At 38.3% G+C, this 21,841-nt stretch overlaps 2 protein-coding genes and 1 long non-coding RNA gene across 3 annotated transcripts in view; 1 reads left to right on the top strand and 2 right to left on the bottom strand.

Moving 5' to 3' along the window:
- Positions 1-277, bottom strand: part of LOC115665226 (putative disease resistance protein RGA4) — a 37,760-nt gene extending 37,483 nt beyond the window's left edge. Inside the window, exon 1 of the mRNA XM_056306351.1 lies at positions 47-277. The gene's annotated coding sequence lies outside the window, so the exon portion shown is untranslated. The remainder of the gene's footprint in view (positions 1-46) is intronic.
- Positions 1-21,841, bottom strand: part of LOC115665225 (putative disease resistance protein RGA1) — a 60,355-nt gene that overhangs the window by 28,441 nt on the left and 10,073 nt on the right. The gene's annotated exons all lie outside the window — the stretch shown is intronic.
- On the top strand, positions 15,679-15,956 carry LOC130136197 (uncharacterized). Its single transcript, XR_008815211.1, has 2 exons — positions 15,679-15,816; positions 15,898-15,956. It is a non-coding gene; the product is annotated as an uncharacterized LOC130136197 (long non-coding RNA).

Genomic DNA, 21,841 nt, shown 5'->3' with positions numbered 1-21,841 from the left:
ATCTTCAGAAAAGCTCTCTGATTAGTTGCTATGAGAAAGAACGAACCTGGCTAATAGTGGGCTGATCGACGGCTGACCAACAAAGACGAGGCCACAACCGGCAAGATCAAGAGAGGAGGACAGGAGACGGCGTCGGCAAGACCAAGAGAGAGAAATGAGATGAGACGGCGTCGGCAAGACTCCAGAAAGAGAGAAATCGAGGGCACTGCTGGGGAAAGTTGAGAGACTAGAGAGTCTAAGAGAGATGCTAGCAATGAGAGTGAGAACCAAAAGAAAGTAGTGAGGGTCTTATATATAAAAGATTTAGCATCGTTCTAAACTGTTTCAAACCAGTTCTTCCTAAGGCTGGTTCCCAGAATTTTTACATGGGAGTTGACCGGTTCTCGTGTGAACAAGTGTAGAGTTGGGCAAGTTCAATTCGGTTGCAGATTGAACCGACCCGGTTGCTCACCCTTAATAAAAATGTTACACATGAGTTCTAACAACAAACATTATAAAGCTAATCCTTTGATTAGCGAAAGGTAAGGACCATCATGAAGCGTAGAGTTCATTCGTCTAAATAAATTAGATAGCCCCTTATATGAAATGAAAAGCCAATCATACAAAACGTTTGGTCAATTGAAATCATTTAATATCGCGTCTATTATCAAACATAATATTATTTATATTAGATGAGATTAGAATTGAGATTTTACATACTATATATTAAAAGTTTAATGTGAAAGACTTGTAGGCATTATATTTCATAGAAGATGTGGTAGGAGAAGTAAGTCTTCTTTCCAACTCTTCGAGAAAGATGTAGTTCTCCTTTTCCCTTTACCGACAATATGTTTCACGATAATCACTTCAATTATGGTGGTGTTGTTGTTCATCCACGTATGGTGTCTCTCTGATGCACTTCTTCTTTTCATGCCTTTTGACCCTATGTGTCGTCGTTTTTGCTTTACGGAAACAAGAGAGTCATAGGAAGGTTCAAGGAAAAGTCCCGAGCAACCGGTCAACAAGCGGGTGGTGAAGGTGATTCACTAGTTCCCACAAAACCAACCTCGCCTCTGCATTTTTTATAATTTTTGTTATGGTGGAAAAGTGAAAAGGTTGCATGCTCCTGTTAAACACATGCCCTCACTTTTCACATGCACCTAAGTAAAAGAAAGAAACGGTATTGCGTATATCAACTACTCAAATAAATAAATAAAACCGAAAAAGTTGCACGCTACAAGCATTATACAAAGTCCTTTGTAAAAGTATCTTCAAGGTGGGGCCGAGGCCCGATATGGGTGGAGATTTTGTTGGCCGCGTGGCGAATTTGGAATGGACGGCGTGTACAAAGACAGATGGGACAAGTTCGGTGGGGTCCACGTGTATGAAGTCGTACTACCACGTGACTGATCTGGCCAGAAAGCAACTTAACTCCACCATGGTCTCCTATTAGCACCTCTTTTTCCTATTCATTTTTTTTTTCTTGGTCGTCTATCTCCTTCCTCCTTTGCATTTAGAGATAGAGAGACCAGATGCTTTTGAAACTCTAGATATTAAAAATCAAATATAAATCAGTCAATTATCGCTCATTATAGGCTCACCATCTCATTTATTATATAAAACTTAATATAGGCACCCACCTCATTTATTGTAAACCAACCCCCCTCTCTTAAAAGATTATATGAGTGCACAATAATAGTATATAATAAAAAATATTTAAATGACAAATGACAATTGCAAAACTTATGTATATATATATATATATATGTATATTTATGAAAGATTACATCCGATTTAATAAATAAGGTAAGTTGACGTTGATGTTGATGTTGATGTTGATGTTGATGTATTGTTCTAAAAGCATTATCTTAGATTAAATGCGATGATTATGTTGTTTCTGCTTTATTTTAAAGCAATATGTCTAATTGATGTTAAAGAAAGTGGGAAGGAATGAAGTTTTATAATGATATAGCCTAACCATTAAGCTCCATTTTATCTTACTTTCTCATTATTCATAGAGATATATATATATATATATATATATGTGTGTGTGTGTGTGTGTGTAGTTTGGTTTCACATATGACACACAATAAAATAGAACGAAAGAAGGTAATCATAATTATCAGAATTAGCTGATTTTTCTTAGGACTTATTTATTTATGCTTTTTAAGATACAGAAATTAAATTTTAAAATATTAAAGGGTTTTGAAGAATTATGTGTTGTGAAAATTTCATTTGTTTTAAGCCAAATAAACGTTAAAACTTGTTCAAGACAAGATTAGATTAAAAACATATATGTGTATATATATGTATATATAAATCTATCAACACAGCCTTTAGATACTTTGTTGAGGCTTGTGAGAACGCAAAGCTTAAAATTCTCTGCAGGTGGCGCCGTTGTCGTGTCCTTTTTGCCCTTTATCCTTTTTTTACTTGACTTTCTCCTTTTTTTTCCAAGGGAAACCATAAAAAGGGTAAGATCACGGATTCGGTGGAGCAAAGCAAAACAGAAAGCAGAGAGTAAAAGCGTATTTCAGTTGGGGCCGCGATCGCACTCTTCTGGAGATTCTGAAGTTGTATAGGACAACTGGCCAGAAAGCAACTTAACTCGACCGTGGTTAACTATTAATCACGACTTTGTTCTTTTGTTTTTATTTTTTATTTTTGCCAAGTATGTCTTCTCCCCCACTCTTCTGCGAGACCTTGCGCTTTTGAAACTCTAGAAATTAATAATCAATTGTTGACTTATTAGTTGTGCCCTCATTAATGGCCAATCACCTTATTCATTGCAAAAAAAAACTTAAAGATTATATAAGTGCATGGTAATAATAAATAATATAAAGTATTTAAATGATAAATACTAATAGCAAAACACCCCGCTTCATTAATGCTCCCTGTGCGTGTAAGCAAGATAAATTATATCCACTTAATATGTAAGGCAAGTTGATATTCATATATCGTTCTAGAAATAAGGAAAACAAAAATCACCAAAAACTCTAAACTTGAATTTTTTTCGGTAACATGAAAAACTATACACTATGTTCCCTATGATACATTTATTCTAAATGTTTTCTAGTGATATAAAAAACCTTAATTTTGTACTCGTGTGGTACATTTACTCTCTATTAAGATTGCATTAGATAATTTTCTAGCGTTTTTATCTCACTCAAGTCACGTTGACGCCATGTCAACGTTGTTTATCTTCTGTTGTCCATGTGGTCAAATTTTTAACGGTGTTCATTAACACAATCTCGATGGAGGGTAAATGTGTTATATAGGTACAAGTTTGAGATTTTTGGTGTTACAAAAAAAGCTTATGATAAATGTGTTATGATGTGCATAATTTATAGTTTTTTTATGGATTTTTCCCTAGATCAAATGAGATGTCTAATTAATTTTAAAAAGGTAAGAAAGGATGGACTTTTGTGATAATGCAACTCGACCATTAAACTGCACTCTACCTGACTTTCTTATCATTGATATATACGTATGTATGTTTTGTGTAGAGAGAGTTTTGGTTTCACAAATAACACATAATAGCTGATTTTTTTTAACACTCATTTATTTGTGTTTTTTTAAAATGCAAAAACAATTGTTTACTTTTCTGTTAAATTTTAAAATATTATTTAAATACAAAAAATGTTGAAAAAATATATAAAAATTATGTTTGTGAAAATTTTACATGTTTCAGGCCGAAAATTATAAAATTGATTTCAAATTAAGATTAATTTAATTAAACAAATAAGCTTCGTTAATGTTTGTGAAAGTTTAGAGCTTGAAATCCAACACAGGTGGATCATATCATTGTCCTTCGATTTGATGTGTCATCTTTTCCCCTTTTCCTTTTCATCTTACTTTTCTTTTTTCCAAAAGACGACCAGAAAAAGTGTGAGATAACGTTTTGGTGAAGCAAAACCACAACTTTTCAATAATCCAGTTGGCAGACAAATCGGAATCACCGTCCACTTACAAAGGTCGCACTCCATCCAGCACAATCGCTCAAGCCCACCAACCATCTTGCTGCAGCTTAGACAATAGCAGCAGCACAGGGAATGCCCCAATGGCTGCACAGTCTCTGGTGTTCAGTGGATAATATCAGCTTATGCTTGATCATAAAATGTTACCTTCGGGTTCTAACAGCAACCATAATAAAACTAATCACTCGATTAGTAGAAGGGGAAGGACCATCACGAAGAATAATATTTCTTTCGGTCTAAATAAAGTAGATAGCCCTACTCCAAGCACAGCTTTACAAGAGTTTTCGAAAATGTTCTCCTTTTGAGGTATTGAAAAGCCCATTGAAATTCAGTATCCCCACGTCCAATAGCCCTGTCAGCATCGCAGAGAAAAGACGAGTCCCGAAGCTGTCTCTCGTCTTATAGAAAGAGCACTCGATGGTAAGGTGACATCTAGATTAAAAAATAAGCATCACATAAATAACAAGTGTAGCTTGTACGACAATATCGGCTATCTATTGATACTGAGCAGCTTGTTCAGGGTGTTAACCCAAACTTAGGAACATTAGGATCAAACCAAATAAGTTTATGGCATAGCAACTTGGACCTCCTTTTTCTCACTGATTCCCAAGCATCAGCAAATGGCATTTGAGCATGGCAAGATTGAATCACACAGCCTTGCTTAGATTTCAACAAAAAAAATCAGATCTAGCAGGAGGCCATTGCCATTTATCACCATAAATAACGTCTGAGACTTTTAACATAGGCGGCATTTATTACACAGCTCTTGAAGAATAAACTTTGTACTGGCACTCCAGGATGCCCATTGTCAAACCGTAAGGAAGTAGATTTGCAGTTCTCAACGATATGTTTGACACGAGGCTTAAGTATACTGCTCACGTTCAAAAGCTTCCACCAAATGTAAGTAGAACCACCGTTAGGTTCAACGGACCAAATACTTTGGTCCTTTAACAGATAAAGCCGCACCCAAACAATCCAAATGAAGCTGGCTCTCGGTACCAATCTATGGAGGCATTTAAAGGAGCAAGCAAGAATCCACGGAATTACTTGACATTCTTAGGGTTATCCTTTCTACAAGTGGTTTGCAATCTTTGTCACTAAGCTTTGCATATTAAAGGAAGTTCTAGGTATCTAAAGATATTATTGGCGAGTGTTAAGTTTCCTTAATTTGTCGAGACACACCATCAGATGTATATTTTTACACTGTTATTTGAAGCGCATCTTTTTGTCTGCAGGTATTTGGGTGCTTCTTAGTTCGCACAATTTTAGTAATATATAAATATTTGTACGTACTTTCGTATATAATTTTCTATAATTTTTGTTACGGTGGAAAACTAAAAAGTTGTATGCTTCGGCTTAACGCTTTTAACATGCATCCAAGTTAAAGAAAGAAGCTATATTGCATATAATATTCAAATAAATAAATAAATAACCAAAAAAAGTTGCACAATACGAGTATTATACAAATTTCTTCGCAAAAGTATCTTTCAAGTGGAGATTTTGTTGGTACGTGGCGAATTTGGAGTGGTCAACGTGTGCAAAGTCGTACCGCTACGTGACTAACATGACCAGAAAGCAACTCTACTCCACCATGGTCGCTTGTTAACATCACTTTGCTCTTCTTCTTTTTATTGTTTTTGGTTTTGCGCCACTTCTGTCTCCTTCCTCCTCCTTTGTATTTTGGAGATAGAGAGACCAGCCGCTTTTGGAACTCTAGATATTAAAAATCAAACATTAATCTGCCAATTGTTACTCATTAATGGCCAACCACCTCACTTATTACATAGAACTTAATATAGGCACCCACCTTATTTATCGTACAAAAACCATCTTAAAGATAATGTAAGTGCACAATAATAGTAGATAATAAAGATATTTTGTCTAATTAATGTTAAGAAAAGTGGGAAGAAATGAAGTTTTGTAATGATATGGCTCCACCGTTAAGCTCCATTCTATCTTACTTTCTCATTATTCATACATACATATATATATATAATAGATATTAGCTTAGCAATGATCTCTCTAGCAACGCTCCTGATCATTTTTGTTCTCTCTGTCTCTCTTTTTCTCTCTGTGAATTAAAAGATATTAGTCCAGTGATTTCAAGGCTAGGGATTTCTCAGGACATGCATCGCACGTTCATGTTGATTACGGGAATTCTCCTCAGCCACACATAATAGAAAGATGAAGCCCAAGTCAATAATGCATATGGGACTCACCGAGGTTGGGTCCAAGGTCCTCGATTGGTTTGTCTAAAGACTTTTCCTGCTTCTAGTGTTTAATAATAGTCTAGCATGCTCGCAAGGGCAATGAAAATGCTGGTGTTGAAGTGACTGAGATATTTATTTAGCATATGGTTTTCACGGATCATTGGTCAGTGGTTACACAAGGTACCTTACCATAGCAGGGAAGGCCGAAACCTTCGATAGGGGCTTTTGCAGCCTGTCCGGCAGCATTCTCCCAGGCTTTATAAATACGTTTATTATTTTAACGTGTTGGTGTCCACATATTCTGTCCCTTTTTTATGAGTAATTTTTCTCCCCCCATCTCAAGAATATCCTCCAAATTTAACGTTTCATAATTTAAACGAAGTAGTTTAAGGACATATAGATCCTCCATTGTGCAATAGTCTAGCATGCTTGCAAGGGCAATGAAAATGTCCGTGTTGAAGTGACAGAGATATTTATTCAGTAGATTGTTTTCATGTGACAGTTTCCGAGGCCCAGAAGCCAAGGAGAATAGGACCAGGTCGGGAAAGCAAATTGCTTCTCCAAGGACAAACACTTCTTTTTTTTCCCAAGGCTTCGTTCTATATATACATTTTTTAAAATGATGAAGGTCATTGTCTAATTTCTTGGGATGGATTTGAGGTATGACAAAATTGGTAACAAAGCTTACTTTATAAACCTAGGAAACATTAGTTTGCTTTGATTCGGGTACGGTAAGATGTCAGCTGCAATTAATTATTAACTAATATATATGTAGATATATCGATACATATGCAATACACGTTAAGATCGAGTCTTTTCATTCAAATAGAAAGTTCTATATGTTTAGGTAACATGACAGATTTGTTAAACATCCCATTGCCAACGGTACACCTCTCAATTCAAAACTCTCATTCGTATCATCACTTGACATTATTGCTATTATTTTATTAAAACATTACTCTTTGATTAAGGAAGTTCGCTCTCCTTGCCAATCTCTCAAAATTATTTCTTTCTTCCCTTATTTTTTCATATTCTCTAAACAAATAAATAAAACTGCCTTTAAGATCTCTCTTCCAATACTAGGCAATACCAAAACTTGCACATTTATGTAATGTAAAATAATATATTTAGGCATACCCATGATTTTTTTTCTGGCATATACAATTTGCACAAAATATTTTACATATTGATTAGTTTGTAATAATATCCTTTTGTTCAAATTTATCACTTTCCTTTATCAATTACTATAAGACAAGTCACCTGTCTTATCTTTTGAGTCTGGCTCTTATTTTTATCTCCCTAATATACTATTAGTCTGATTTAGCCCTATTCAATATACGCAATCAAATCTTTGCCGAATTCCCTTGTAGATGTTTTCTAATAGTACTTGCATGACCATAGCAATTTCTAGTTGGGCACTAGTGACTAGTCTATGACACGAGGCACTAAGAATGCATTTCGAAGGTCTAACAGTGTGGATTCTTGAGACATGGCTAGAACAAGCAAAGCATCTTTTAACATACTCAAAAATTTGGGAGTCCTAAAAAACACCCGGTGCTATTTTCTTGTGTGAATACTTTAAAACCTGCATAGACTACGCAAAGTATCCTTTTAACATATTTTTGGAGCATCTTTTGTAGTGTAGACACGTTTTCGTGTGTATGTGCGCGCTATGTGTGAAAAACTTATAGTCATTATCATTCATAGAGGATGCGGTAGGAGAAGTAACTCTTTCATAATCTTGTCCAAACTGAAATTTGTAACTCTTCCAGAAAGAAGGTAATTCTCATCTTTCCTTTCCGACGACATGCTTCACTTCGACTATGGTGGTGTTGCTGTTCATCCACCTCTGGAGTCTCTCTGATGCACTTCCTTTTCTTTCGTAACAAAAACAAGAAAGTTACAGGAAGGTTTAGCGAAAAGTCCTGAGCAATCGGTTGGTCAGCGGGTGGCGAAGGCGATTCGTCGGTTCCCACGAAACCAAACCGGTCGCTGAAATTACAGCCCAAAACAATCCTCGTCCCTCTAAAAATATACATTTCCTTTGTCAAGACGCACGCCAGTAGATGTACATCTCTTTGCACTGTTCTTTAAAGCCTGACTTTTTGTCGGCGGGTGTTCGCCCGCTTCTCAGCCACCCGATTTTCATAATATATAAATTTTGGCACCCACTTTCATTACGATCTTTCGTCATTTTGTGCATGCCTTTGCCGAAAAAAATGCCCTTACTCTTCACACGTCGTCATCGTAGAGAGCATCTAAGTGAAAGGAAGAACGGTTTATATAAATTGACTACTCGAATTAAATAAAAAATAAAAAAACCAAGAAGATGCACAATAATTGCCTAATATTAGGGGAGAAAATATGCACCTAATATTTTCTCAATATTAGGGTCCACATATATGAAGCCGTGCTGCCATGTACAGCATGAGGTTGACAAAAGATGAGGCATAACATAAATAATTGCTATGTGACCGACATGGCCAAAAAGCAACTTAATTCGATCATGGTTAACTACTAACCATCGCTTTCGTTTTCTCTTCTTTTTCTTTTTTTGAGGCCCCGCGCCGCGTTTGTCTCTCTTCCTCCTCTGCGTTTTTAAGATAGAGAGAGCCGGAACCTTTTGGGAACTCTCGATATTAAAAAGCCAAAATATTAATATGTAAATTGTCACTCATTAATGACTAACTACCTCATTTATTGCGTAAAAAACTTACTACCGGCACCCTGCCTCAATTACTGTACAAAAACCCTCTTAAAGATATTTAGAAATTTATAAATGACAAATACCAATTGTAAAAATTATATATATACGCGCGTAAAATATTACATCAAAATTAGTAGATATGGTAAGTCGATGTCGATGTAACGTTTAAAAAAAAATTTTCTTAGATTAGATGCGATGATTAAGTTCTTTTTTTGCTTTATTTTGAAGCAATATATTTAATTAATGTTAAGAATAGTGAAAATGACTGAAGTTTTGTAAAGATATAGCACAACCGTTAAGTTTCACTTTATCTTACTTTCTCGCTATATACATGCATAGTATGGTTTTGCAAATGACACATGGTGAAATAGAACGAAAGAAGGTAATTACGATGATCAAAGTTAGCTGAGTTTTCTCGGGACTTGTTTGTTTATGCTTTTTTAAAATGCAAGAACTAGTTTTAAAACGTTATTTAAATTATCAAAAGATTTCGAAAAAACTATGCATGAATTACGTATCGATATTTAACGGTTGCGAAAATTTCACATGATTCCAGCCAGAAAAAAATGTAAAAAATTGTTCGGGATAAGATTAGATTAAAAATATATATATAGATAAAAATCTCTCGACACAGCACTTATTAGATATTTTGCTGAGGTTTGTGGGAGCGCAAAGCTTGAAGTTCACTGCAGCTGGCAATCATTGTCCTGCGATTTGAGGTGTCTTCTTTTTCTCTTCTCCCATTGTCCATTACATCCTCCTTTTTCCAAAGCCAATCATAAAAAGGCCAAAGAAGATAAACGTGCTTGGTGGAGCAAAGCAAAAACAAAAAGCAGTGTAAAAGCATCATTCAGGTGGGTATGGCCTTAACTAGGGCCACGTCTATGAAGCTATCTATACTGCCATCTAAAGCATGAGACCGGTAAAAGACATGATCAAAAAGTAACTTAACTGGATCATGATTAACTATTAATCATCACTTTGCTCTTTGCGCAAAACTTGAAGCTAACTACAGCTGGCATTATTGTCTTGTGATTTGATGTGTCTTCTTTTTCTCTTTTCCCAGTGTCCTTTACTTCCTCCATTTTCCGATGGCATCATTGTCTTACGATTTGATGTGTCTTCCTTTTCTCTTCTCCCGTTGTCCTTTGCTTCCTCCATTTTCCAAAGGCCATCACAAAAAGTCTTCTTTCTATCTTCTCCCATTGTCCTTGATGTGTCTTATTTTTTTCTTTTCCCATTATCCTTTTTCTTTTTTCCATTGTCCTTTACTTCTTCTATTTTTTCGCTGACATCATTGACCTACGATTTGATGTGTCTTCTTTTTCTCTTTTCCCATTGTCCTTTGCTTCCTCCCATTTTCCAAAGGCAATCGTACAAATAGAGATGGGATGGGTATGGCCTTAGCTAGGGGCCACGTCTACGAAGCCGTACTGCCATCTACAGCATGAGGCCGACAAAAGACATGCCAAACTTAACTGGACTATGGTTAACTATTAACCATCACTTTGTTCTTTCGTATGTATTTTTTTCTTTTCGTGTCACGTCTGTCTTCCTCCCCCTCCTCCTATGCGTTTTAGAGATAGAAAGAGACCATGCCCTTTTGACACTCCAGAAATTAAAAATCAAATGTTGATTTGTCTTCGTTAATGGCCAATCACCTCATTCGAATATGAGTTCTCGGCAATAATAAATAATAGAAAGTGTTTAAATTATAGATGTTAATAGCAAAACACCCCACTTCATCGATGCTTCCCGTGTGTGTCCACGAGAAAGATTTACATCCACTTAATATGTATGTAAGGCAAGTTGATGTTCACATATTGTTGCAGAAATATTATATTAGATTAAAGGGAAAAGTAAAGCAAAATATAAAAGTCGAATAGAATAACGCCTTGGCTATTTTGTTCAGGTATGTGAGAGGTACCGCTTGAAATCCACTACCGATGGTGGCCCATGTCATTGTCCTTGGGTTTGACGTGTCCTCTTTTTCCTTGTTTTTTTCTTTACTTTTCCTTCAGTCAAAAGGCGACAGGAAAAATTGTGAGATAACGTGTTGGTAAAGCAAAACCACAATTTTCCACTCGCCGACATGACCGTGCCGTCGTTTACGGATCTTTTAGAAGAAAATTTTTTCGTTGGCTGACAAATCAGAGTGACCATCCACTTACAAGGCTACACTACATCCGGCCCAATCAATTCAAGCCCAGCAACCAGCTCTTTGCAGCTTAGACAACAGCAGCATCACTGGAATGCCCCAAGGGCTGCACAATCTTTGGTGTTCGGACGACAATACTCAATGATAAAATGTTACATTTGAGTTCTAATAGCAAATTGGACATGGGCTTTCTGTCCATAGAAAGACGGGCTCGAAATTGGACATGGATCATTGCTACATTTCAAGTTTTTATTCTGGCCTAGTCAAATAATATGTTTCTTATTTCGAACACTAACCGCATTCAAACAAGGACAATTATATTATGGATATGTGTATACTTCCTTTGTAAGACTATACGTATCAAAGATTTAAAGACAAATAGTGATATTGCATCTAGGGTTCACTGTCCCTGTCAATTCGTAGACAAACTAATACTTTTTGGTAAGCATTGCGCTTGCGTCCTATTCTAAATCACACTGAGCAATTAAGATAAATGTACTCTAACATTTAATCGTTTCGAACGAAGAATTGAACTCTCAAAAGTAAACAAGGTGGCGCCCATTTGAAATTAGATCCTAATTTATGAGTAATATCACGAATCCTTTCTTGTTCTAAATGAGACTAAATATTTCGCAAAACATTTGGCAAGATGCTTGAGATCCTTAACAAGGATAGCATGAGTTGCCCATTCTTATTCACACTTATTCACGACTAGCTGTTGGATCTCATAACTCCCACTTCCACAGAAGTTGCATGTTCAACATATCTATGGATGCCAATTTAAGAATACGTCATTCCATTTCTTGCTAACCCCCTTGCTCTACTAGGATTTTCAAAAGAAAATATGTGACTTTGTAAGTATGTAACTAATAATTTTACATGGGATCAGTAACTTTCCATAAGAAACTCTACTTTCAATTTCTGAATAATCACTAACCTTTTTACATGATTAGCAATGTTTCATATGAAAAGTAACTTTTCCATATATATATATATATATATATAACCTAACAAATTTGAATATGCCAGATAATTTCTACAATGTAATAGCAAGTTTTAATATAGAAGACAGAGAATTTACTTTGAGATTAGTAACCTATTCATGGGTTTATTAAGCTTTTGCATTAAAAATGTAATTACCAGTGACCCTGTTAATGTAAGGTAATGGCCAGGGGTGTGCAAAAAACCCGGTACCCGCCCAACCCGCCCAGGACCGCCCGGAACCGGACCAGGACCGGTGGGTTCTAAGGGTTTCGGTCCGATTCCCGGTTCCAATTTTTTGGAACCGGTGGGTACCGGTCCGGTTCCCGGTTCCGGGTGTGGAACCGCCCACCCGCCCACCCGGACCGGACCGGTATAATATATATAATATAAATTTTTAATTTTTAATTTAAAAAATTCAAAACCCTAAATCAGGATACTCTCTCACAACACAAGCTACTCAGTCACTCTTGGTCGACGCCTCTCAAGTCTCAATCTCCGATACTCTCTCCTCTCCGACTCTCACCGTCTCCGTCTCCATCGCACGGTCTCCGTCTCCGTCGGGTCCGCCGGTCTCCGTCTCCGTCTCTTCCACTGCGACTGCCAGGTCTGCTCTCTCTCTAGCCGGTTGTCCTTTGCATTTGCTTTGCTCTCTCGATTTTTCACGGGGTGTGGCTTCGTTTCGCTGAATGTAGGGGGTGTATGTGTGCGAAGAAACCCGCGCACTTTGTTTGGGCTTTGGATGTTATGTTGCATGAATTCCTCTTTCGCGTGTTTCAGTCGCATCTCTATTTCGTGTGAATTCCTCTTTCACATGTTTCGGTGCTTCAGTAGCGTCTCTGTTTCGTGTGATTCTCGACATGGGTTGGTCAAATTCGCCAATTTTTCCTCTGCATTTGCTGCTCTGGGTAGTGGGTTGTAAATGGGTAGTTTAGTTGGAGAAACTACCCATTAAAAATCATTTACAAAATGATGCACTTAGATGGGTCTTCGGTAGCATCTCTGTTTTATGATGGTAAAACGGGTAGATATGTTGGCAAGTAAGCAAGAAAGTACCAAACATGGTCTATAGCAGGATATTTGGTAGTGAAGATGATGCTGGAGGATCCTTCGCACTTGGGAATGATTTCCTTGGAAGAGGACAAGTAGATGAAGCTAGTGATCAAGAGATCTTCTTCTTGGACTTGCTGAATAATTCCCGACAGTAGAAAAAAAGACCAGAGAATCGAACAGAGAACATAAGTGAGATTAGCTTGTTCTTACGCCGATATTCTTTTGGTGATTTGCATCTTGTAGGTTTGTTTTGAACCCTTCTGAAAGTTTGGTTTTGGGAACAATAGCAACTGCTAAATTGCATCAAGCTTGCTGAATAAAAAGAAAAACATTCTGGTACTTGTGCAGTTTTATAAATGCTTGCCTTGATTATGAGCCATGCTCTCCTATCTCACGAGTGATTCTCAGTTTTATAGTTTTGTTAACATAATGGTAGAACTTTAGGGCAAAATTTTGGAACATCCATGCCCAAAAAGATGCTTTCTTTTACCAGTCACTAGTATGTTCAAGCTGCTGGTGTTCTAGAATTGGTATTCTGGCTTTAGTTTTGAATCTTGATGACCTTAAATTTTATCCGTTAATGACATGTTACTTGATTTAAGTAGGTGATCTATTAACATGTCAATGGAAGTAGAGAAATCCTATGATAAGATAACACCAATAATTGAATCAGAATCACTAGAACATGGAGGAGAGGAAGATGACTTTGAAGAGGCATCAGATAAGGTATCCGGTTCTTGTCCTCAGTCTAGTAAGCGAAAATCAGTAGCTTGGCTTCATTTTCGTAAAGGCAAAACTGACGCGAACGGGAAACTTGAAATGTTTTGCAATTATTGTGGGACCAAGTATTTGTACCATGTTGATAATGGCACTTCAACTATGTTGAAACATTTGAGAAAGTGCCCTAAGTATCCTCGCAATATAGATAAGAAGCAAAAATTGTTTGCATCACATACAGTATGTGGGAATCAAATGATAGGGGGAAATACTAGTACTGGAAGTGCTAGTTTTTTAACGACATGGAAGTTTGATCAGGAGAAATGTAGGGAAATGCTAGTTCGAATGATTATAATTGATGAACAACCATTTTCGATGGCTGAGCATGTTGGATTTCGTGATTATACCAATCAATTACAACCTCTCTTCAAGCATGTGTCGCGATTTACGGTGGCTAGAGATTGTATGAAGTTGTATTTTTGTGAAAAAAAGAGTTTGAAGGCTTCCTTTCATAAGCTTAATTCTAGAATCGCACTCACGACTGATACATGGAGTTCCCTTCAGAATTTGAACTATTTATGTCTCACCGCACATTTTATTGATGAAAACTGGAAATTGAACAAAAGAATCATCAATTTTGTGGTATTGCCTAGTCACAAGGGTAGGGATATTGGGAAAATGGTTGAGAAATGCATTTACGAGTGGGGAATAGAGAAAAAAGTGTCAACAATCACTGTGGATAATGCTAGTTCGAATGATGTTGCCATTGGTTATTTGAAAGAAAAGTTTGCAAGAGATAAACTTTTGATCTTAGATGGTGAAGTTTTACACATGAGGTGCACGGCTCATATATTAAACTTGATTGTGAGGGATGGCTTAGCTGAGGTACGCGATTCTATTGCACGTATTCGTAACGTTGTTAGGTATGTGAGAAGTTCTCCCATGAGAGCTAAAGCATTTCAAGATTGCATTGAGAAAACAAGGATCACTTATAAGGGTTCAGTTTGTCTTGATGTCTCCACTAGGTGGAACTTCACTTACCTAATGTTAGACACCGCCATAAAGCTAAGAAAAGCTTTTGAAAGGATGGATGAAGAAGATATTTCTTTCTCAACTGAGCTTAGCTCCGATACTCCAACTAGTGTTGATTGGGAAAATGCCATTATTCTTTGCAAATTTTTGAAGAAGTTTTATGATGCAACCAACAAGATGTCTGGCACTTTGTATATCACTTCAAATGATTATTTTGACGGAATAGCTTCTTTATTCAATTATCTGAAAGAAGCGGCGAAGGCTTTTGATTTTAGGGTGAGAGTTATGGGTGCGAAAATGAAAGATAAGTTTGACAAATACTATGAGAGTTTTGAGAAAGTGAATATGATGGTGTTGATTGCTGTAGCATTGGATCCTAGAAAAAAAATGAATTATGTGAGGTATTGTTGTAGACTCATTTATGATGATATTGCAATAGTTGATGAGATGTTTGACAAGGTGAAGTTCGCCATGGACCGTTTGTTTAAATTTTATGAGAAATCTTCTCTCGGGTCTTGTGATAAGAATTTGGGTGGTCAACTTTTGAGTTCTACTAGTGCTGGTAGTAGTTGCGATCCTTATTGCGATGAGGGAAATGAAGGCGAAGATTGCGGTTTGGATTTCTACGTGCAAGAGCCATCATATGAAGCCTTTCTTAATGAGGAGAAAAAGAAGTCTGAGGGCAACTTATCTGAACTCGATCGGTATCTTAAAGATGAACTTGAAGAGGCTCGCGATCTTGACATTTTGATGTGGTGGAGCATGACCGGTCAAAAGTTTAAAATTCTATCTTTGATGGCTCGAGATATTTTGTCATGTTCCTCGTAACTCATTTGCTTCGTAGTCTACCTTCGACATCCGGTCGTGTGCTTGATGGCTTTAGAAGTTCTTCGACTCCTAGAGTCTTGGAAGCTTTGATTTGCACTCAAGATTGGTTGAGAGCGGTTATCGAGCCGATTAATGTTGAAGAGTGCATCGAGAATGCGGAAAAGTTTGAGTTGGGTAAGGCCATATCTTTTCATCTTGTAATTATTTCGTATATCTAATGAATGAATGCTTTATTTAATATCTTCTTTTTATTAGATATGGATCATGTTAACGTGGAGATTAACAGTACATAGAGTTTACAAGTTGAAGCGAAAGGAATATATGTGGTGAGATTTTTCAATAATTGTTTGATTTCAATTTGTAGTTCTAATTTATAACTAATGTTGTGTGATCACCTGCATCTATACGTATTGTTGTTTTGTTTTCGTGGAGGTTGGAACTTGGAGTTTTAGAGTACTCAAAGCCCGAGAAGTTGTTTGCTTGCTTTTATTCATGCGTAAGTTCATATTCTTCAATACAAAGTGTCTGTAAATTGTAAACACTATTATTTCAGACTTGTTTCATCTATACTTATTTGTTTTCAGGATGTTGGAACTTGAAGTGAAAGAGCTCTCAAAGCTTAATAAGTTGTAATGCATGCTTGTCGTAATCTTTGATTGTCAATCAATTTGATTGAGATCAAAGCTTTCCTTTTGTGAAATCCATACCAGACCACTAGCTGTTGTTTTTCGTTCTGAGTTCTGCATCTGAAGAATTTCTGCGTCTGCGTCTGCGTCTGCTTCTGAAAAATTTCAGCTTCTGCATCTGCTTATGAAAATTTCTCCATCTGCGTCTGAATAATTTCAGCGTCTGAGTCTCAGAACTTAGATTATGTAGGTCTTCAATAATGTATTTACCAGCTTGTAAAATCTGAAAAACTTCCTTCTGAGCTTCCATAATATATATACATTCCTGGAATAGAATAGTTCAGAATAAGTATCAGATTTACAATAACATGGAAGGTTTTGTCAACTTCAAAATCAATAAGAGTTTTCCTCAACAACATGTTCCCTTTGTTGACATTTGCTAGTGATTTGGTCATGAAAATGCTGGTCTTTCTGTGAATTTCCTTGCATCTTGTGGGTTGCAGTCTTGTTATTGAAAGTGCTCGTCCCGCTCGCTGCTAGCCTTTTGCCGCTCGCCACTCGCTCGCGCTCGGCCCGGTCCGAACCCATTGGGTTGGTTAGTCCCGGTTAAACCCGGTACAAAAAATGAAATAAAAAATTATCGGTTGGTCCGGGTTGACCTCGGACCGGACCGAACCCATTAGGGTCGGTCCGGTCCCTCGGCCCTAGGCTCAATAGGGTCGGCCCTCATCCCAAAAATTGAGGACCAACATTGTGCGGGTTGATCCTAGGGTTAGGGGGTGGACCAGCCCAACCCGGACCATGCTCACCCCTAGTAATGGCAAACAATAGTCAGTCCCACGTGGTCTAGAAAGTGACAACTAAAGTTTCTTTTTCTTAGCAGATGCAGATAAAAATTTCTCCAAGTGGGGGCTAAAGAACAAATAAGCCCCAGCTTCTTTTTTTTTCTTTTTTTTTTTTCTAATCAGTGCCCAACATTTCATATGTTCCAAGCCAAAAAATGTAAAGATGTGTCCGCGATAAGATTAGATTAAAAAAAAACTAACAAAGTATAAAAATTTATCAAGACAAGCCCTTTGCTATTCCTATGCCGGTGATGTGAAAGCGTGGAGCTTGAAATCCACTACACATGGTGGACCTTGTCATTATATTTCGGTTTGACGTGCCGTCTTTTCCTTTTTTTTTCCTCTTTTCCTTACTTTCACAATAGATGACGTCTGGAACTTTAACATTCCTCTCGAGGTAGCATTATTACACTACTCTCGAAAAAATGAACTTCTAGTGGTACCCCAGGATGCCCATTGGCAAAACCATGAGGAAGTAAATTTGCTCTTGCTCCCTTGGCATTGTGAGGCCAGCCTTTCCCGAAGGCCAGCAATGCGCTTACTTTCCTCTATCTTACGAAGCTAAATATAACTGATTTAATGAGTTGTAGTTTGTCTGCAAAAGTCAAATGCTTGACATTCTTCCAGTCATCCTTTCAACTTAGTGGTGTGCGATCAATGTCACTAAGCTTTGCCAGATATTGAAGAAAGTTCAAGGTATATAATAAGCGATGCTCCTCTCAGAATGCCACTTCTTCGAAGCAAATCGCTGCAATAAGCTCTGCCATATCTACTAAAAAAAAATTCTATAACTGAGGATTAAGCTTCAACCCAGAATTTGTTGAAACTGCTCAAAAGAGATTTAATATTTAAATATAAGAAGCCTTGTCACCTTAGAAGAAGATCGTAAGATCACAATGAAACTCAAATAAATTAACTTCAACTGGGTACTATATTAGGCCTGACGTAAGGATCAGGCCGAGCCCGAGACCGTCCATCGATATGATCCCACACCTATTGAACCAGCACATGGAGCGGCAAGGATATTTAGTTAGGCTTGATGATATGAAAATGGGATTCTAATATAACTCGGTCTCTTTGGAGATAAGATAAGGGAAAAATATTTTTGCCAAATGAAACCGATTTCACATGGTTCAATATAGAAGAAGAACCCTGGGACTTAAATTATTTTGCATACTTGTTGAAAAAAGAGCTGCTTATTATACTAAAAGAAAGCAAACTGATACGTTTATTATTCATCTTCCTGGCGGTTCTCAATCGAATTCGTGCTTTATGTGCAGGCTATGAGCAATCTCATACCATTCTTCTCCCGGCACATCTTGTTGCTATCCCTAGAATGATTACAAAAATTGGCCACCGCCCCTTAAAAGATGTTGAAATTGCTCCAAGGCTGTGAGCTAAATTAAGACCCTGATGCAACAGTAAAAAGGTGAACGTATTAAATAAGTGTCTCGCTAGTCGCTACTAATGGGATGACACTACGGAATCACTTTCATTATCCTCCATAAAGAGAGTTTAATTAATAAGTCATGCTCGAGTCAAGCCTCAAGTTGGAGTTTCGAGATCAATTAAAATTCTAGTAAATTTCAACGTCCGATGTGCACTATCAAAGATTGCAATATAAGTTAATCACTTAAAAAGTTAGAGAGGAGAGACAATGACATCTTGCCGTTCAAACTTCTATCAAGTACCACAAACACAAATAGAACAAATTTAATCCTAAACAAGAAGAATTAAATTCGTGGGGTTTGCAGGATGTTCCATGAGTGTTTTCATGTCAATATCTCTGAATTATTAAAAAAAAAGTTTAAAAAAAGAGTTATCAATATTAATCACAGAGGCCGTACAAAAATCGAACTTCTTTTTGGGATGCCTTTACTTCCCTTTATAAAGTGAACGATGCAGCTCTTGCGCAGGATTGAGAGCTTCGAAAGGAGAGGACTTTATAACCTTTATATAATTTTTTTTTCACACAATAAAAAATAAACATTAAAATATTCATTTTTCGCGTATAAATTAGGTCCACGTGGGATCCCTCTCCGTCAACCCAAATTCCTTTTTCTATGACTGCCAACCGTTGCAACTTCATTAATTCTTCGCTTTCAACTATACCTTAGAAACAATTTTCACCATCCCATTATTTCCACCTAAAGTTCCGAGGTCTTTCTATAATTTATCACTGCAAGTTTTAGCATGAATACAGGCCAGACCTTCGCTCGACATCGTACAATCTCACCTCAAAAGCAAATCATCAACCTCCCAAAGAGAGTTTGATTAATCAGTCTCAGTCTCATCTTAGTCAAGTCTAAGGTTTAAATTCTAAAATGACTGATGTATGTTCCAATTGTTTTCATCAAAATCTACCGGTTCCAGTAGGCTCGATTGGAGAAAGGGGAAAATTACCAAAAAAGTCCTAAACCTTTTGCAGTTGTGCCAATTCAGTCCTAAACTTTTTTTTTGGCCAATTCAGTCCTAAACCTTTTGCAAACCAGCCAATTTAGTCCTTTTGGCTGGCCGGCGTCCACGTGGCAATATTTTAATATATTTTTTTTTATTTTCGATTTTTTTTTTCCTTCTCCCCCCTGGCCTGTCCGGCTAGGGGGGAGGCTCGTCGGCGAGGGCCCAACTCCGGCGAGGCGAGCTGGGTCCTCGCCATCGTTGGGCAAGGGCGGAGCTCGCCCAACCAAGGCAAGCTCCACCTTGCCAGAGCTGGGCGAGCTCGCCCAGCTCCAGCGAGGCGGAGCTTGCCCTACCATGGCGAGCTCCGCCTCGCCCAGCGGTGGCGAGGCGGAGCTCGCCCAGCCATGGCGAGCTGGGCCCTCACTGTCGCTAGCCGAGCCTCGCCAGATCTGGGCGAGGCAGAGCTCGCCTTGACTGGGCGAGCTCCACCCTCGCCCAGATCCGGCGAGGAGGAGCTCGCCATGGCACGGTGAGCTCCGCCTTGCCGGAGCTGGGCGAGGCTCGCCCAGCGACGACTAGGGCCCAGCTCACCATGGCTGGGCGAGGCTCGCCCAGCGGCGGCGAGGGCCCAGCTCGCCCAACCATGGCGAGCTCCACCCTCGCCGCCGTTGGGCGAGCCTTGCCCAGCTCCGGCGAGGTGGAGCTCGCCTTGGCTGGGCGAGCTCCGCCCTCGCCCAGATCTGGCGAGGCGGAGCTCATCATGGCAGGGCGAGCTCCGCCTCGCCTTGGCTGGGCGAGCTCGCGCCCTCGTCCGGCCGGCGGCGAGGGCCCGGCTCGCCTCGCCGGAGCCGGGCCCTCGCCGGCGAGCCTCCCCCCTGGCCTATCCGGCCAGGGGGGAGAAGGAAAAAAAAATTCAAAAAATTCAAAAAAAAATATTAAAATATTGCCACGTGGACGCTGGCTTGCGGCCACGTCAGCGCCGGCTGGCCAAAAGGACTTAATTGGCTGGTTTGCAAAAGGTTTAGGACTGAATTGGCAAAAAAAGTTTAGGACTGAATTGGTACAACTGCAAAAAGTTTAGGACTTTTTTGGTAATTTCCCCCTGGAGATAGAATATAAGTAAATCCAAAAAGATATACTAAAACAATCTTTACAGAACGGGCGTTAGCCTTCAAGAACCGACTTTTCCATCTCATGGATGAGAGTAAGCTATAAGGAAAAACAGAGCAAGCCGAGCTCCATAGCTGGAGCAGAGAAGCCAAGACTTGAACGAATCACCTGAATCAAAGCCATTTCTCCCCTACACTAGATTCCAATCCCATCAACTACTCAAATGGGAACCACAAAAAATGTGGATTCTATACAAGGGTTTGCATGTACTGTTCCTCATAGTACCTTTCGAGCTGTTTCTCTTCACTAACATATGATTTTGTTAATTTCTCCAAAAAATGCACATTCTATCATCACATTGTCGCGACAGCTTTTTCCGCGACACGGTTGGGGAAAAGACTAATTTAGAGGTAATGCCCAAAAGGCGGGCCAACGGCTCTCGATTAGGCGCCGGCTCTCCCAAGCCCTTACCTTGCACGAGGTTGCGTTTCATTTTAAGTTTGATTTAGCTTATGAATATTCTATGTGAAACTGGATTTGCCGCTAGCCTATTGGGGTCTGCTAGAAACCAAGTGAGGTACGGGAGTATACCTGACTTCCTACGCAACCAAAGATTTAGAGTCGATGACACTAGTTATCTAATTAGTGCTCTTTTGATACCTAAACTTGATTATTTGTCAGCTAAAGTGTTCATGCAATCTTTTTATCCAATTATGAGTCCTAAGGTTTTCGTTCGCTAAGTGTCCATACAATGTTTCTGGTGTTTATTTGATTGTAACTTAACCACTTAGCTAAAGCAAGCAAAATAAAACATAGGAAAACATTATAAAAGAATCATAATTAATTGATCTAAGAAAGCAACGAAAGAACGAGTAAAACATAAAGTGCAGAAAACCGATACGAATCAGACAATGAATATAACATGACTTTGTTGTTAAGCCCCAGGACAACAACCTCCATGATTTTAGTACAAATTGAGTTCAATTTCCTTTTTGAAGGATTAAACTTCCAAGACTAAAACTAATTCTAATACTAAAATCTAACAACCTAATTAATGCCTATTTTTTTCTAACCATTTCTATTTTCAGAATTTTATTTCATTATCTTATTTTTTTTCGTTTTCTTCTCTTATTCTGGGTCCTTCCTCTGAATCAAATCTTCACTGAGATACTCCATGAATTTCAGCATCACCTCAATTAAAGCAATTGGCAACAGCCA

The sequence above is a fragment of the Syzygium oleosum genome, unplaced genomic scaffold (genome assembly GCF_021117445.2).
Source record: "Syzygium oleosum isolate NSW1041296 unplaced genomic scaffold, Sole_v2.1 Sole_v2.43, whole genome shotgun sequence".
NCBI classification, from domain to species: Eukaryota; Viridiplantae; Streptophyta; class Magnoliopsida; order Myrtales; family Myrtaceae; genus Syzygium; species Syzygium oleosum.
This window is presented reverse-complemented; position numbering and strand designations above follow the sequence as displayed.